The sequence below is a fragment of the Podarcis melisellensis genome (assembly GCF_964234715.1).
Source record: "Podarcis melisellensis genome assembly, chromosome: 5".
Taxonomy (NCBI): Eukaryota; Metazoa; Chordata; class Lepidosauria; order Squamata; family Lacertidae; genus Podarcis; species Podarcis melisellensis.
Window position 1 is genome coordinate 14885758 of NC_138537.1, and position 14432 is coordinate 14900189.

At 46.8% G+C, this 14432-nt stretch overlaps 1 protein-coding gene across 1 annotated transcript in view; it reads left to right on the forward strand.

Moving 5' to 3' along the window:
- The first annotated feature begins 312 nt into the window (after window positions 1–312).
- PLD1 (phospholipase D1) overlaps window positions 313–14432 on the forward strand; it is a 130814-nt gene continuing 116694 nt past the window's right edge. Inside the window, exon 1 of the mRNA XM_081910830.1 lies at window positions 313–453. The gene's annotated coding sequence lies outside the window, so the exon portion shown is untranslated. The remainder of the gene's footprint in view (window positions 454–14432) is intronic.

A 14432-nucleotide genomic window follows, 5' to 3' on the forward strand; every position in this document is an offset into this window, starting at 1 on the left:
CTCGCATGTACCCAGAGGGGCGCAAGGGATCTTGGAAAGCGCTGCGCCCGCCCGCAGCCTCGCCAGATGCTGCCAGCCCCATCGGGCTCAGTATTGCCTGCACGGACTGGCAGCAGCTCTCCTTGATTTCCCAGGAGATGCCAAAGGCTTGAATCCAGGGCTTCTCAGCTGTGATTCCACCACGGATGAAGCTCCGCGGCTCTCCTTCCCCTTTCGAAGAATCGGAGGCACCCACAGCCAAGGTCTCCTCCTCGCCGGAGTTGCGCACCCGCCTCCTGTGGGCGCGGGACAGCCGTGACCCCGCCCCGCCCCGCTTCAGCCGGGCGTCCAGCTCCACCAGCCAGGCAAGAGGACTCCTTTCCCGGGCTCCTCCGGCTCCTGGCGTCGTGCGCTCTCTCTTGCTCTCCGCGGTGGGATCCAGCTGCGCGCTTTTTGCGCGTGCGTCACGAGCAGGTAAGCCGCGGCGCGCCCCCCGCGCCAGCGAAGCGCCCTGGCGAAGAAACGCGCCACGATGCCCCTCGGCGTCGCTGTGACTCCGATCCGGAAATTTGGTAGACAGCAGCTCCGGCTGCGTCGATTTGCAACTTCTCGGGGAACTTTTGAAATCGCTACCTCTTTCGCGCTCCAACGAGAGAGAGAGAGAGAGAGAGAGAGAGAGAGAGAGAGAGAGAGAGAGAGAGAGAGAGAGAGAGAGATATCCCCTGGGGTGATCTCCCTTTCCCTCCTTCCAAGGAGTAACTAGATCAGTTACCTGCCAAAGATGGAACTTTAGCCAACTTCAGCCAATTCAATAACAGATATCGCTCTTCCTATGATGTCATTGTTGGCTGATGGGAGTTGGCTGATGGGCGTAGCCAGGGCAGGGCAGGGGCAGCTGCCACCTGTTCAAATAAATAAATAAAAATACTTACTGTAACTAAAAGTAGAAATTGTAAATTGTAGAAAGATGTTGACAGATTTTTTTCTTAGTTGTTGTTTAGTCATTTAGTCGTGTCCGACTCTCCATGACCCCATGGATCAGAGCCATAGCTGTAAACCTCCCCTTTTTTTGGCAGGAAAGTCCCTTATTCCAGCGCCGTTTCCCGCTGCTTCCCGCTGCTATCCCGGATTGTTAGATATCCCATAGACTGTCCCCGGGACAGGTGAGGCTGCTGATCCCTTATTTTCAAATCTGAATGTTGACAAACTTTGGTCAAACACATGTTGGTAGCTTTGAGAACACTGTCCAACCATCTCGTCCTCTGTCGTCCCCTTCTCCTTGTGCCCTCCATCTTTCCCAGCATCAGGGTCTTTTCCATGGAGTCTTCTCTTCTCATGAGGTGGCCTTTCAAAGTAAGGTAAAGGTAAGGGGACCCCTGACCATTAGGTCCAGTCATGGCCGACTCTGGGGTTGCGACGCTTATCTCGCTTTATTGGCCGAGGGAGCCGGCGTACAGCTTCCGGGTCATGTGGCCAGCATGACTAAGCCGCTTCTGGCAAACCAGAGCAGTGCACGGAAACGCTATTTACCTTCCCGCTGGAGCGGTACCTATTTATCTACAGTGGTTAAGTACTCTGGTTAAGTACTTAATTCGTTCCAGAGGTCCGTTCTTAACCTGAAACTGTTCTTAACCTGAAGCACCACTTTAGCTAATGGGGCCTCCTGCTGCTGCTGTGCCTCCGGAGCACAATTTCTGTTCTCATCCTGAAGCAAAGTTCTTAACCCGAGGTACTTTTTCTGGGTTAGCGGAGTCTGTAACCTGTAGCATCTGTAACCTGAAGTGTATGTAACCCAAGGTACCACTGTACTTGCACTTTGACATGCTTTCGAACTGCTGGTTGGCAGGAACTGGGACCAAGCAACGGGAGCTCACCCCATTGCAGGGATTCAAACCACCGACCTTCTGATCGGCAAGTCCTAGGCTCTGTGGTTTAACCCACAGTGCCATCCGTGTCCCTCAGCCTTTCTTAGTACTTGGGGTCAAATTAAAACAACTGTTGTTGAGACACGGGTGTCCTGCACCTGCAACATAAATCCTGGCTCCACCATAGCTGTCAACCTCCCCCTTTTTTTTGCGGGAAATTCCCTTATTCCAACGCCGTTTCCTGCTGCTTCCCGCTGCTATCCTGGATTGTTAGATATCCCGTAGACTGTCCCCAGGACGGGTGAAACTGCTGATCCCTTTTTTTTGAGGCTGCTGATCCCTTATTATCAAATCTGAAAGTTGACAGCTATGGGCTACACCCATGCCCCCCCACCTTTTGCAAACTTTTAAATTCTTCTCCCCACCTTTGTACAGACTTTTGCTTGTGTGTTTGTTATTCCCAACCAGGAAGTATTTTTTAATTGTTATTGTTTTGTAGGGTTTTTTGTGTGCACACATGAATAATCTGAGGCTGAGTGTCTGGTCTCTCTCAGAAATTCCACCATGAGCCCATCTCATGGATGCAGCTGAGAAGCAGATTTGCTCCAGAGGAGCCTTGGTGTGGGAGGACCTGCGAAGTTTCTGGCACCTCGCTGTGGGTGATGCTGGGACTTCCTGGTGTCTCTTGCAGAAAGGGCTGTCTTCTCAGTGGGATATTACCAGACCTGCTTTCTTCTTCTTCTTGAAATGAAAGGTTGTTGGACTCCCATCAGCTCTTGCATGCACGGCCAAAGATGGTGGGAGGTGCAGCCAAAAAGCTGGATGGCTGCAGGTTTCAAAGAATGGTAAAGTTGGAGGAGACACCAAAGATCATCTAATGCAGGCACGTCCACCTTCCAAGAGACTGTGATGCACTCTCAGTATAAAAACACTGGCACTGATCTACTTGTTGACCTTTTTGGGGGGAGCATTGCCCAGAATTGTTGAGCGATCGAACCCCTGTGGTGCAGAAAATAAATTTAGGTCTTAGTTCAAGTTGAAAAGTGTCGGGATTTGTCTCTTAGCTGCAGTTCAGATGTCAGTTTGCAAGCCGCTTTTAAATGTGCATTTGACCTCACACATGGTTTTTGCATGCCTTTTGTAATTTTCGCTCGTTAAACTGACTTATTCGCTTTTTTAAAAAAGGAAAGGAAAAAGAAAGGTGGTGTATGCATTCTTCTAAGAATAATACGAGGTAGAGATGCCCGATTTGCTTTGCAGGGAGGTTATAGATAGGAAGCCGCTGTCATCAGCTTTAATTGCACAAACCCAAATTTATGGTAGGCACCTGAATGCCTCCCATGAAATTCTGCAAGTCTGGAGGCAAACTGGGAGCCGTGTTTGTGCCTGAGAACTTGCAAAACTGTAATAATCTGAATTGTGGCCTGCATATCTAGCTTCATTCATTTGTTTATTAATAAAACCTGATTGGGGAGCACTTGGTGTGTTTTACAGAGTACCATAAACAGAAGTCAGATCTCTGGGCCCAAGATGCTCACAGTCTAAATTTAGAATAGGGGAAGAAGGAGAGATAGACAACAGGGGGAGCAAACAGTTGCAGGATTGCAAGCAAATGCAGTTGCACGTACAGTAAGCCTGCAACTTTTGCGGAGGTTGTGTTCTGAGGATCATGCCTAAAACCAAAACCATGTTTAGTCAGAACATATTGTGTTCAATGGGATTGCCAGAGTCCCTTTCCCTGACTCCTGCCCCCTTTCCTCCATCTTTTTATTTTAATGTGCTTAACTTGCATGCTTACTGCACTTACTGCCCCATTCTATGCATGTTTACTCAGAAATGTCCAGCATCTTGAAGTCACATTTCTGCTTAGAAGAGACCTATTGGAATCAACAGAACTTAAGCTAATCGTAATTCAAGTCCCATTGATTTAAATAGGTCTGGATCCAACCTTCTTCCTCCTGGACTCTAAGCTGAGAAGATGGTCATATGCTTCCTTTTCAATCAATCAGTCAATGAAATACTTGCATGTATGTTTTACAGCGTTACTCTTAGCCAGATAATTTTGTGTGTGGAAACAGTTTTCTGCACAAGGATCAGTAATAATTGGGTGCGCAAAAGTCAGGTACCAGGGCTCTGGTTTAACAGCAAAGCAAGGGATGGGAGTCCACACCTAGCAATCTGGCTTATCTATTTATGTCTTTCCTGATGGTTTGCGTATATACTTTTACTCAACAGCAACACCTAAAAAGAAAACAAATAAGAAAACTATCTAGCCAGTGACAGTTTTTATAAATGCAGGTAAAACCACCTAAATTATTATTTTAAAATCTATTAAATCCTTGTCTGCATCATATCTGAGTTGCTAAAAGCTCTTTGAAATAAAAATTCAGGCCATACTCTTGTTAAAGATAAAGGTCCGGTCGCGGACGACTCTGAGGTTGCGGCGCTCATCTCCCTTTACTGGCCGAGGGAGCCGGCGTACAGCTTCCGGGTCATGTAGCCAGCATGACTAAGCTGCTTCTGGCGAACCAGAGCAGTGCACAGAAACACCATTTACCTTCCTGCCAGAGTGGTACCTATTTATCTACTTGCTTTCGAACTGCTAGGTGGGCAGGAGACCAGAGCAGTGCACGGCATACTCTTGCTAGGGCCAGTCAAAATGCCACACAATTGCGAATGAGTTTTCAAGTTCTGTGTCAGGCTGAACGTTGAGCAGGAGAGGAGAAGCTGGCCTGACGCTGAACTCACAGCCCTCTGCATTTAATCACAGTCTCAAGACCAAACTAAAGATGCCTCTTTCAGTTGCATTAGTTTAAGAAACCCGGTTAGTTGTAGGTGCGGCAGGTTTACATGAGGATCGTGGCAGAGAAGAAAAGGATTGACCATCCAGAAGAAAATTGCTCTTCTGGGCTTAAATAAAAACTCACACAACTGCAAATGATATGTTTTGCCTCCAGTTTGGTGGAGCGTTGGAGGAAGTTGCACACTTAGTTGGACAGTGATAGGGTACCTGCTGCCCTCCAGATGAAGTTGGACTGTATGACCAGTGACCAGCCAGCATGACCAATGGTCAGGGATGATGGGAGTTGTACTTTCCAGCAGCATCTGGAGTAGGGATGTAAGACGGCAGCAATGCCCATCCTTTCCTGTGTTTGTTGCAATCAGCACTGTTTCTGTTCTACTGCAGTTCGGCTTCCACTAAAACATACATCTTTCATCTCGCTGTTTCTGATATCTGAAACAAACTAACAATGTAGTTTACTTCAGGGCATTTCAGTGGAAAGGAAACATCAAAAACAATGAAGAAAACAACATAATTATTTACTTAATGTGCACAGTCTTAAGAAACAGAAATAGCTAATCTCACTCATATTAGGTTGTGTAATTCCCATTCCTGATCTCAAATGAACATGCAAATTGTGGCAATTTGTACTCCCATTTCTGACATAGTTCTCTGACATCTCTAACCTGGAGGGATGCAGGTTTCCAGGCCTTCTCTGGTAGATGCTATGCAGAGTTTATGTTGTCGCTCGGGCTGCTGGGACGAAGAATCAAATAATGACTGATCCCACATTCTTGAAAATATATGTTGGATTTGTTGTTCCAGCAGGCCAAGGTGCAACCAGGGACCACACAGATCCTCTTAAATTAAATCTGCAATCTCTTTCTACTTGTTTATTTTGTTGGCATCTGTCTGTCCCCGGAGATAATGGCGGAGTGTGCCTTTGGGGGTGAGGTCAAGCTCTTGGAAGGTAGCAGTACTTCTTGCTTGTGGCTGTAGAGACCAATGTGGGAGAGACATGTTTTGTTGCAGCCAGGGAAGATGGAGGCGTCCGGTTGTGCTGCTGCAGATGCACCATGGCGTTTCTTTTCCCTGTTCCCAATAGAAGGAAGAAGTAAATCAGCAGGCTCTGTATTGGCCTTGGATCCAGTCTCATGCTATCTAAGAGTACCGGGTGGCTTAGTCATGTAAATAGGTGTTCCCCATACTTAAGCAAATAGATTGTGCCTTAGATAAACACTTAGGCAAGAGGAGTTTTATTGTTTCCTCAGAGCCACACTGGAGAATGTTTCGCCCAATTATGAACTGCTTTATGACTTCCCATTCCAGGTGAATGCCAAGGTCTGGTGTGCGGCCTAGGTGCTGAGTTGGACACCTGTTGCAACTTGAAACATCTCCAGTTCACCAGTTAAGGGGGATAAGACACTTTTAGGCCCCATGCCCAGCACAGCTGACTCTTGCTGTAGATGTGTCCGTCCTGTGCCATGTGACAAAACCATGGGCACAATTTCTGTCCAAAGTAGGCCTTTATCTTGGCACACCCACTTCTGATACAGGCTCCACCTGCTTTTAGCGGTTGTCACCATATTACAACACCACACACATAACAAATAAAATATTCCACCTAGCCCGGAAGATGGTGCTTAGGCAATACATCAAAAACAGCAATCCAAATAACATAATTTCCTATTGAAGAGGTATCATATGTTCTCTGCATCATCTCCTCTAAAGTGCGGCCTGTTATGTCTTTTTGGTGGAAATAATTCTGATTGCCAACAGAGAACTTCCTGCACAAGTTCTTTTGTACTGTTTGCAACATTGCAAGTTATGTATTCAAGCCTGCGGATCAAAATAGCTCACAGCATTGTTCATCGTTCAGCCACTGACTGAAAAACCACTGACTTTTGCAATACATGAACACAATGGCGTAAGGTGTTGGAGGCTGCCTAACATTATCTAGTCATTAAGAGGCGTATAAAATATGAAGTAAGCTCTTGGAGACCTCACTGACTTGGCTTTTGTTACACTGTGCTTCATGGGCTGTTCATTAATCTCCATGAAATATTCAGAATGCACAGTACCTCAGAGGATTCCTGTACTGAAATATTAACCATTGGGACTATGTACTATGATATATAATAAAATAAGCATTTCTTCTCTTTCACAATAGATCTAGTGACCTGTCCTGAGACAATAGTTCACTTTGCATCCAAATCTGTTAAGTCTCTTGATCTGGAAAGGGACTTGTATAAAAAAAAATCTGTCTAAGTAATCTGGGAATAGAGAACCTGTGGTCTTCCAGATGTTGTTGGACTACAATTCCCACAAGTCCTGACTGTGTTGGCCATGCTGGTTGGGGCTGATGGGAGTTGGAGTCCACCAACATTTGGAGGGCCATAAATATATCATAGTTTGTGTTCAACCCTTGAGGACGTGACACTTCCTTTTACTGCCTTGAAAATACCTGTTCCCCAATCCAGCACATCTCATGTGGAGGGGAACAAGTAGGTACCTGTTCTTCTACTGTGTGAGCCTCACGTCTTCCAGCCCTTCCTCACTGAGGTGGGATGGCATGTCCATGACATTTAGGACTTTATGCATCTAGTCCATGGAAGTGATCTTCGTGGCTGGACAGGGTTTTGAACTTGGGCATCTCCAGCCCAAGATGAAACACAGATGTATTATAAACTGTTGATGGGTAAAAGGATCTCGACACCTGATGTTTAGAGGCTTCCCCTGCCTCTTTTATGATTTCACAGTAAGCTCACAGTAATTAGTACTCTGCCGATTGCTTGCATGCCACTCACATGGCAAGCCATGGGTAAGAAGTGGGAGAAAGATGTAGGAGTAAATATACCACAGGAGCTGACAAGCTACTCTTGGAAGTTTATTTACTTAGGTTTGTATCGCGTCCTGTTTCTAGGGCAGGTGATGCAAATGTTTCCAAACCTATGTTTTAACAAGCAAAAGGAGAAAAGGAAAGAGAGAGAGAGGAATGCTTCTGGGTTACCATAAAACAGAAGTGGAGAGTCGTGTGTTGTTGGATTACAACTCCCATCATCCCTGACCATTTTGACCCTGCTGCCTAAGACATCTGGTTGAAGCCCAGTAACATCTGGAGGGCCGCTGATTCCCCATCCCCAAGAACAGCCATGCTGGATCAGGCCAAAGTCCCATCTAGTCCAGCATCGTGTTCCCACAGTGCATAGCTGTCAACCGTCCCTTATTTGGCAGGAAACTCCCTTATCCCAGCGCCGTGTCCTGCTGCTGTCCCTTATTGATGATGTCCCTTAAATTTCCTGGGTTTCAAAGGAAGAGCTCCTCTCCCTCCCTCCCTGCCGGCCAGGGAGGAGGGAGGCTCAAACTGTGTTGCTTGGCTGCGTTGCTCACCCAATAAGGAGTCTAAGAACGACTGGGGGGTGGAGCTTGCATGCCTTGTGCCGATCAAATTGGCTGCATTGCCTGGGGGCTCGCCTTTGCTCAGCGCTTCCCAGCGGAGAGGTGACGGTGGTTTTCCTTGCTGCATCCCCTTTGCCGGGTTGCTGCGCTGTGGGAACCACCGCTTGAGGCTTCGTTTGGCTGCTGGCTGGGCTTTCTGCCTTTGGCTCGGAGGGTGCTTGGAATCGGATGGAGACTTCATCGACGGCCCACTCACCCTTGCTGGGGAAAAGGTCTGTCAGGAGTGGGGCACATGGTGGGGGAAAAGGAAAGGAGCTGGTTGAGTACAATGGAGGGTGGCGATCTCGTGGGAGAGTCTATGCTATTATTTCATTCACACATACCTGGGATTAATCGCAGCATACAAAATGGGGCATGCAGAGGAAGGATAGCTGCTGCGAGGTCTCTGGTACGGATTTTTTTTTAAAAAAATAATTTTTATTAAACACTTTCAACATACCAAATTATCAATCCAAATAATCAATTGCATTATTTTCCCCCACCTCCCCCCCCCAAAGACTTCCCTCAGCTCCCCTCTCTGGTTTCTTTGCACATATTGTTCTCTGCATGTTATAAAATTGTACATATCCTTGCCTTATCTGTCATGTGTTCAACTAATAAATTTGTGGATGTTTATTCGAAACCTGCCAAGGAGTCCAAGTCATTTTGCTGTCTTTTTAGATAGTTTGCAAAAAGTTCCCATTTTTCCTTGAAGTCACGATTGTCCTTATCACGCAGTTTATATGTCAATTTAGCCAGTTCTGCTTAGCTCATCCGTTTTTCTTGCCACTGTTATTTCATTGGGGTTTCCTCATTCTTCCATCCTTGTGCTAACAAGACTCTTGCCGCTATTGTAGCATACATAAATAAGTTCTTTATTTTTCTTGGCAGGTCTTGTCCTACAATCCCTAACAAAAATGCTTCTGGTTTTTTTTTTTACAAATGTCATTTAAATTTTTTTTTCCAATTTATTTCCCAATTTTTAAAACTTCTCTACATTCCCACCACATATGATAAAAGTACCTTCTTTTTCTTTACATTTCCAACATGTATTCGACCTGGTTTTATAGATTTTTGCCATTTTTTACTGGTGTAATATACCATCTGTACATCAAGAGCGGTACAGCTTTCAGTCTCCTCTCCACACCTGCATTCCATCCCAGGGAATTCCCTCTCCTCCCTGCCCAGGTGAGAGGCCAACCCAGAGCACAGGTTTCATTTATCCTGGGCGGGACCTAGATACTGTTCCATCCCTGTCACACTGTTGTGAGGACTCTACACCCATAATCCAGGTCCTGGTAGCTTCTGCCACAGGTACTGTAAAGCCTGGCAAGGCAAAGGAGGAAAGCAGCGCAAAAAATTGTTCAACGCATCGTTACAGGCCAGTGGCACACATAGCTCTAATCTCTGGCGAAGGGGAATGGCTGGGTCTGAGGGGCTGCTAACCCCCAGAATCTGCCTCCTGTGGCGATGGTCTCACTCTGACAAATAACAGGGCCTGTTCTTCTTCAGATAGACATATTTTCTTTCAGCATGAGCCTAAAAGCGAACACTTTGGATGTGACAAAATAGGCGTTTGAAAACAGTCACATCGCACAGGCCACACTGATCTGTGTGGCCACTATTGGTTGCACCTCCTTGTCGCGTGTACAGTGGCAAACCCACGCTTGTTTCTGTGCAATGTGTGGCGAAACCGACCTTACTTAGTATTCATGCTCTGCTTATCAAACAGGTATTTAGATTACGTATGGCATTCCCATCGAGCACCTTATCTTTAACGATACGCTCCTGTAGTCTGCAAGTCTCAACCTGTGTTAAGTCAATACATCAACTTGTGCTTTATCAGGTCCTGTCCATCTGATGAATCAGTCCACCACCATTATTTGGCCACGATACATCTTTTCCCTATATTTTTCCACAGGGCCACAAACTTATTATTCCGTTTGCACCTGAAATTCCAACAACGATATCAAGTCTGCATTGTAAATCACACAACAGCTCTGTGAAAAGATTACGCTGAGAATTTAGGACTTTCCCAAGACCAGATAGTGAGCTTCATCACTCTGTAGAAATTTGGACCTGGGATTCCATCTCTTTAGTCCAACAAGCTAGTCACTACAGCCAAAAGAAAAAAGAAAAAGAAAGAAAGGATGGTCTTTAACTTGATCTTCTCTTCCCTTTCAGTATGGCAATGTTCTCCCTGATCTTCTTTTTCCTATGTATTATTGCTGGTTGGAGCTTTATGTTTTGTTCTACTGTGAATTATGCGCAAGGATGCTGCCACTAGGTGGCAGCCTAGTGATTTTGTGTAAGCAGAAAAGAATGCCATCCTTGTTTACAGAGGCAGTTTCCCTCTCAAGTTTATGTGATGCATTTATGTTAGGCCTTTAGCAGAAGGAGAGCTTGCCTGGATCAAGCCTGAGGCCGAGGAGAGGAGGACAGCCTGAGGCACATGTTGCTTTGGGTTCTGCAGAAGTGTTTGAGTTCACTCTTAACAGGAGAATTTTAGGGGCAAACCAGATATTCAATCTCCCAATGCCTGTTTAGTTAGTTTAAAAAACTCGTATCTCAAGGCCATAAGTCAGTGACAGAATCTGTATTGAAAGCAGGTGGTTCCAGGTTCAATCACTCATATCATAGAATCGTAGATTCTTAGAGTTGGAAGGGACCCAAGGGCCATCTAGTCCAACCCCCTGCAATGCAGGAATCTCAGCTGAAGCATCCATGACAGGTAGCCATCCAACCTCTGCTTAAAAACCTCCATGGAAGGAGAGACCACCACTTCCCTAGGGAGTCCATTCCACGCTCGAACAGCTCTTACCATTAGAAAGTTCTTCCTTTCTTGTATATTGAATCTATTGGTTTGAGTTCTACCCTCTGGACCAGGAAGAAACAAACTTGCTCCAACCTCCGCTTGACAGCCCTTGAGATATTTGAAGATGGCTATCATATCTACTCTCAGTCTCCTCTTCTTCAGGGTTAACACACCCAGCTTCCTCATAAGGCTTGGTTTCCAGACCCTTGAACATCTTGGTTGCCCTTCTCTGCACACGTTCCAGATTGTCAATATCCTTCTTGAACTGTGGTGCCCAGAACTGGACACAGGACCTGACCAAGGCAGAATAAAGTGACTTCCCTTAATTGGGATACTGTACTTCTGTTGAATATTGGGACGCAGGTGGCGCTGTGGGTTAAAGCCTCAGCGCCTAGGACTTGCAGATCGAAAGGTCGGCGGTTCGAATCCCTGCGGCGGGGTGCGCTCCCGCTGCTCGGTCCTAGCGCCTGCCAACCTAGCAGTTCGAAAGCACCTCCGGGTGCAAGTAGATAAATAGGGACCGCTTACCAGCGGGAAGGTAAACGGCGTTTCCGTGTGCGGCTCTGGCTCGCCAGAGCAGCGATGTCACACTGGCCACGTGACCCGGAAGTGTCTCCGGACAGCGCTGGCCCCTGGCCTCTTAAGTGAGATGGGCGCACAACCCCAGAGTCTGTCAAGACTGGCCCGTACGGGCAGGGGTACCTTTACCTTTACCTTTACTTCTGTTGATGCAGCCTAGAATAGCATTAGCGCTTTTTTCCTTTTTGCTGCTTTGTCTCATGTTGATTCATGTTAAGCTTGTGGTCCACCCCTCCCTGAGTGCTGAAGGCCACTAAAACCCCTAGATCCTTTTCACATGTACTACTGGCATAAGGGATCCCTGACCATTAGGTCCAGTCGTGACCAACTCTGGGGCTGCGGCACTCATCTCGCTTTATTGGCCGAGGGAGCTGGCGTACAGCTTCCAGGTCATGTGGCCAGCATGACTAAGCTGCTTCTGGCAAACCGGAGCAGTGCACGGAAATGCCGTTTACCTTCCCGCCGGAGCGGTACCTATTTATCTACTTGCACTTTGATGTGCTTTCGAACTGCTAGTTGGCAGGAGCTGGGACCAAGCAACGGGAGCTCACCCCGTTGCGGGCATTCGAATCACCGACCTTCTGACTGGCAAGTCCTAGGCTCACTACTGGCATAGCTAGTTTTAAGAATAATATCAAGTAGCAGGTGGCATGGAAGATCTCTGCCTGCGGCTCCGAAGAGAGGGGTCAGAATAGAGCAGGGGTCTCCAACGTGGCACCCACGGGCACCAGTGTGCCCACCAATACCTCTTGCGGTGCCCGTGAAAGGTCTCAGTAAATATCTCTTCAGAAATCCACAATACATGAGAGACCACTTCCTCTTCCTGTTTGCACTGGCCCAGCCTCTCATACATTGAACCTGACCTCTTAAATAGTCTCAAGGTTGGATACCCACACACCCTTCTGTCATGAGCAGAAGAGAGGGGCAGAGAACGTCTCTGTGTCAGCAGGCATGGTGGTGGCTGATATTTGCAGCTTTCTAACTGGCTGATGGAGGAGGGGCCATGCCCAGTAAAAGTCAGGTTATGAACCCCAAGAAGCATACATAACTCCAAAACACTAGGGGAGGAGTGTCTGAGTGTTATTCAACTACATCTACTCAGAGCAGACCTATTGAAATTAACAAACATGGCCAAGTTAGGCCTATTTGTTTCAATCGGTCTACTCTGAGTAAAACTCAGTTGTATATGACCTTCTGTCTTTTTTCTCTTCTGTTTCCGATAGCTTTGGTTTGCACGTCGCTTTCGGTTGTCTTGGGCAAGTTAACAAATTTAATAAATAATAATAATTCTAGCTTTGGGTGTAAGAGGGTTGATTTAAGCCAGGGAAATGGTGACATATTGCCACCCGTCCCTGAGTGTCGTTGTCCAGTTCTAACACTTCTCCCTTCCCAATCAGCTGCTTTTAACATAAGGGTGTCCTACGTAGTCTGGATTTCAGAGATGGACATTTGGGGATGAATAATGAAGGTCGCGGGACGCGGGTGGCGCTGTGGCTTAAACCACAGAGCCTAGGACTTGCCAATCAGAAGGTCAGCGGTTCGAATCCCCGCAATGGGGTGAGCTCCCATTGCTCGGTCCCTGCTCCTGCCAACCCAGCAGTTCGAAAGCACGTCAAAGTGCAAGTAGATAAATAGGTACTGCTCCGGTGGGAAGGTAAACAGCGTTTCCGTGCACTGCTCTGGTTCGCCAGAAGCGGCTTAGTCATGCTGGCCACATGACCCGGAAGCTGTACGCCGACCTTTACTTAATGAAGGTCTAGGGATCCGTTTGTTGTGCAAATGGTTGTGTTGCTAACTAAAGATTTCTCTAATGAGTTTTGGCATGTGTGCGAATGTCTTGCTTGTGTTCTCTGGCTTTGGTGCACGCTGGCCCCTTTCTTTCATTAGAAGAATGCCTAGGAGAAAAAATAAAAAAAGGAAGCTTTTCACTAGGTCACCGAAAGACACTGTATGAGTCAGGAAACAAAATATTCAATGGAACATTAATAAATCTCCCAGCAGCCTTCCTTTGTTTATTTCCCGTGCTTTGTGAATGGCTCTTGGATTTCTCACTGTGACTTTTTGTCTAGATGGAGCTTGTGATCCCCAGCATACCTATTTGAAAGTTTTATTTATTTATTTATTATTTACTTAAATTTATTATTTACTTCAACTTCGACATAGAATAGCATAAGGAGGTACACAGGCTAAAAAGCACACCTAGCACAATGAAAGCATCAGCCGTATCTGTAAGAGCTGGTTGGCCAAGAATCTCAGTTTTGAAAGTCCTGTCTGAGTAATAATACAGTTTTCAGGAGACATTTAGGGGGCAAGATCTGCTGGGATGGGCAGCTTAGAATGTAGTGTCTGGCTCAGCCGGCATTAAGGCCCCAGCCCCAGCTCAGCCAAAGATACACTGGCTCAAAGGTAAAGGTGTCGGATCTGCATGACGGGGTGAGCTCTCATTGCTCTGTCCCAACTTCTTCCAAACTAGCAGCTGAAAGAATACCAGTGCAAGTAGATAAATAGGTACCAATAGGTAGATAAATAGATACCGCTTTGGCGGGAAGGTAAACAGCATTTCCGTGCACTCTGGCTTCCATCACGGTGTTCCGTTGCACCAGAAGCGGTTTAGTCATGCTGGCACATGACCCGGAAAGCTGGCTGTGGACAAACGCCGGCTCCCTCGGCCTGAAAGCGAGATGAGCGCCGCAACTCCATAGTCACCTTTGACTGGACTTAACCATCCAGGGTTCCTTTACCTTTCTTTATTTTATATATCAGCTCAATTTGCTAAACTGGGAAAAGGGGTGTTAGTGGGGGCAGGAGCAGAGTGGGGAGACTTAGACCGGATCCTAAGCCCATTCAGGATGGAGCACCATTTTAAAGGCTTGTTTTCCCTCTGCCAGCATTAGAAAGAGCAGCAGCTGCAGCTGTCCGACTGCTGAACGGGGTTTGAATCTGGTTCAGGCTCTACACTGGCTTAACACCCAGC